The sequence below is a fragment of the Panthera onca genome, chromosome B2, assembly GCF_046562875.1.
Source record: "Panthera onca isolate mPanOnc1 chromosome B2, mPanOnc1 haplotype 2, whole genome shotgun sequence".
Taxonomy (NCBI): Eukaryota; Metazoa; Chordata; class Mammalia; order Carnivora; family Felidae; genus Panthera; species Panthera onca.
In genome coordinates, this window is record NC_138343.1 from 40,471,774 (window position 1) to 40,476,081 (window position 4,308).

The 4,308-nt window shown below is 39.3% G+C and overlaps 1 non-coding gene across 1 annotated transcript; it reads right to left on the minus strand.

Moving 5' to 3' along the window:
* Window positions 1-1,759: 1,759 nt before the first annotated feature.
* On the minus strand, window positions 1,760-1,844 carry TRNAK-UUU (transfer RNA lysine (anticodon UUU)). Its single transcript has one exon. It is a non-coding gene; the product is annotated as a tRNA-Lys (tRNA).
* Window positions 1,845-4,308: the final 2,464 nt, after the last annotated feature.

A 4,308-nucleotide genomic window follows, 5' to 3' on the forward strand; every position in this document is an offset into this window, starting at 1 on the left:
TTGTAGACGTGGGGTGAACAGAGGCCTGAAACGGACTTGCCTGTCTGGTTTGGCCTCTTGACTGCTGGTCCCAGAATAAAAGGCCCTTAAAGCTAACCAGAATCCAACCAATCCAAAGCCTGAAGCAGAGCCACCCAGTCAACCTGGGAGTGAGAAAAACAAATGTTTACAGTTGGTAGCCACTGAGATTACAAGTTGTTTTTACGCAGCACTATTGCAGCAATGGGAGACTAATCCCAGGTGTGTCAGAAGGACCCTGGAGAGTGAGGTCAAGGTATTTATGAAGGCTCAGTGGGCTTTCATTAAAAGGCACTGCCCCTCCTAGAATCGATCTCTTTCTCCCTCTCCTTCTCTCTCTTCTTTCTCTCTCCAGGTTCCCATAACTGCCCAATGACTCCCTACTTTACTAGACCAGGGTACCGCGCTATCCTTGGTGATTTCCCTACAAGCTGCCCCCACATCTGTAAAAAGTCCCGTTGTTAAATTCTCCTCAAATTACCCAATCTCAGTGTGTCATCAGTTTCCTGTGTGGACTCTAACTGATAAATATCCACATAATTCTCCTATGAAGTAGGTACTATTGCTATCCCCATTTTACTGATGACACTGAAACTCATACCTTGAACCTGGTCAGGTAGCGAGTGAGTGACAGATTAGAGTTGAATCCAGGCAGGCTGGATTCATGCTGACTTCATCTGCAGCTAGAGGACCATCTAATGGGCCTAGCGTAGTTTATTTATCTAGCTCCCTATTATTAGACATTTAAATGGTGTTTGTATGTTTGCCATCAGGTTTTTTTGTTTGCTTGTTTTTTGCTTTTTCTGTTATAAATACTGCCATTGTGAGCAGTCTCTGCATAAATATTTGCTCATTTTCAGGGTCAAGAGCATTTCTAAAAGTGAAATTATTGTATTGAAGAACACGAACTTCTCTGTTCCCCAACCCTTTGGTTTTTTTTTAATTATTTCTTTTTGACTATACAAATGACCAGATTCAGGGCACCTGGATGGCTCAGTTGGTTGGGCTTCCGACTTCAGCTCAGGTCACGATCTTGAGGTAAATGAGTTTGAGCTCCACATCAGGCTCTGTGCTGACAGCTCAGAGCCTGGAGCCTGCTTTGGATTCTGTGTCTCCCTTCTCTCTGCTCCTCCCCTGTGCACACTCTGTCTCTGTCTCAAAAATAAATAAACATAAAAAAAATTTTTTTTAATGACCAGATTCGATTAACAAAATTCAAGCATTACAGAAGTATATATTGTAGGACATGAACAACCCTGTAACTTTGTGCCCTCAGAAAACAAGTGATCCAGGATTTGTTAGGTTTCATTTAATAACAATAGTAACTATTCATTTTTCTTATTGGAAAACCAATAAATATGTTCTGTGGAAATACAGAAAAGGAAAAGGAAAAGAATCATTTGTAATGCATGATTCATGCTGTGTGTGTGTGTGTGTGTGTGTGTGTGTGTGTGTGTGTGTGTGTGTGTGTATGCATAAACAAACACAGGACCATATTGTGAATATAACCTAGTAACATACATTTTTCACTTTGCAGTATACATTGTCACGAATGTTTCTCATGTCATTGAATACTCTTCTACAGTATCAGCTGTGTAGTACCTGTCTTTTAAAAAAAATTTTTTTTAACATTTATTCATTTTTGAGAGACAGAGAGAGGCAGATCATAAGCAGGGGAGAGAAGAGACAGAGGGAGACACAGAATCCAAAGCAGGCTTCAGGTTCTGAGCTGTCAGCACAGAGCCCAATGCGGGGCTCGAACCCACGAACCGTGAGATCATGACCTGAGCAAAAGTCAGATGCTCAACCAACTGAGCCACCCAGGCGCCCCTGTATAGCACCTTTTTTATAACTGCCTCGCATTCTACTGAACAATATACTGTCATTTGTGCAACTGTTTCCCTAGAAGTAAACATTTTAAGTTGTTTCTTCAACTACAAAAAAGAAAATTGCCTGGACACAGTTATAAAGAGATATCTGCACATACTTCTGATTATTTCTTTCAAATATATTTCTAGATAAGGAATTGCTGGATCAAAATGAATGCATGTTGATAAGGCTTTTGATTTATAATACAACCGGCCCTCCAGAAAGGCTCCCAATTAGTCTCCCACCAACAAAGGATATTATTGTTTAACAGTTTTTTGCCAATATGATTAAGTTAAAAAAATGGAGGAGGAGATCTTTTTGGTCTTTATTTTTGTTTGCTAACTGAAAAGATAGAACTTTTCCTAATTTTGTTGTCATTTGCACTTCTGTGGCAAATTATGGACTTCCCCATTTTTCTGTTAGCATGCTTACTTTTTCTTAACGATTTGTAAGAATTCTCTTAACTTGTTATATATGCAGCGAAGGTTTTTTCCACGTTGCCATTTCTTCGTACTTTTTTAAAATGGATTTTTCATGCAGTCAAATTTAGTCTGTTTTTACTTTTATGGTGTCTGCCTTTTGTGTTATATTTAGAAAGGTTTTCTTCACCCAAAAAAAATCACATAATCACTAGTTCTTCTTCCAATTCTTTTGCAGCTTTATTTTTTTTTTTATGTTAAAGGTTGTGAGCCATCTGAAATTTATTTTACTATTTTGGGAAAGATAGAGACCTAGTTTTAGTTGTGTTCAAATGATCAGCCTATTCTCCTAGCATCATTTTCTAAGTAAACCATCCATTCCCCAATTGACCTGAACCACCTTTATCATACGCCAAATTTTTGTATACTTTAGATTCTCTTTCCGGATTTTGTTTTGGTCCATTGATTGATTGATTCTGTGCCAACACCTCACTGCTTAAAGTACTGAGGTTTAATAACTTTTAATACCTAGTTGCTAGTAGTATAAGCCCCTCCCTTTCATTCATACTTGTTCTTTTTCAAAAATTTCTCACACTTTTATTCCAGGAGCATGCTAGCAGATGAACTTTAGAATCACTTTTGCCTTGTTCTCCGCCCCCCTCCAAAAAAAATCTTATGGAAATTTTAAGTTAAAACTCCATTCAATTTATTAAGTAATTTTGAAGAACCTATCTTCACACGTTCCACTTATGCAGGCCCTTTGGATAGCAAAGTACAATTTGTATTTTCTTCACAGAAGTCTTGTTGTACAATTATTTTAACTGCTGGAAAACACGGGAAGTCAAAGCTCCATGGTGGATATTTTCAAATTCCAGGGAGCCATGGTTAGGAATCAAAAGACCTAAAAGATACTGGGTCAGTCAGTAGAGCATGCAATTCTTGATCTGGAGGTTTTTAAGTTGGGACCCACATTGAGTGTAGATAGACATTACTTTAACAAAATCTTGGGGTACCTGGCTGGCCCAATCCGTTAGAACATGCAACTCTTGACCTCAGAGTTGTGAGTTCAAGTCCCATGTTGGGTGTGGAGCCTACTTAATCAATCAATTAATTAATTAATTAAATCTTAAGGGAAAAAAAAGACCTAAAAGATAGGTTTTAGCTAGTCACTTAATACTTGGAAAAATTCACAAAGCTTTCCTCACCATCAGTTTCCTCAACTGAAGTAGTAACCATTATTTTTTCCTACTTTCAGAATTGATCTCAGGATCATACCAACACTGCAGTAGAGAGACCCATATTAATACAAGGGTTATCGTTTTGTCAATATATAACTAACAATGGGAATGTCCCCAGGAAGGATTTTACCACATGGAACAATCCAACCAATCAAGAAATAATTACCCAACAAAGTGTCCAACTATTTTGCCAAAACTAAGTGGTTTTTTTCTGGACGTGTTACTTTCTGTGCTAACACCTGAAAAGTCCCAGCAAACCAGGATGCATTGGTCATCCCAGCTGTCAGGCATCCCCTTCCAACTCTAAAATGCTATAACGCTAGAGACAGAACAGACCCACGTTCACAAGGTGTTTTCAGTCTAACAGAAGAGACATAGTGTTTGCCTATGACATGATGAGGGAATGTGTGCATATACTAGGGTATTTCGTGAGAACTGGTGATGCAATAGGGCTCTCAAAGGGGGAAGACTAGTTTGGACTGGAGACTCTGCTGGAGGTGCTTGAACTAGACCTGAGAACCAGAGCAGTTGTGTTAGATGGGATTCCAGCTGGGGAGTGAGCAGAATGCAAGAATCAGAGTGCTTCTGCATGGAAGAGATAACTGAGCACTCGGTGCCTAGCCTGACGCAAGGGAGGTACTCAATGAACACAAGTTCAACCGAGTTCAATGGACCTGGTGACACAGAACTGGGATATGCACAGAGCACCTGTTTACGGTTGCAGACCGTAAAAAGCTCACAAGAGTGAACAACTGGAAATGCAG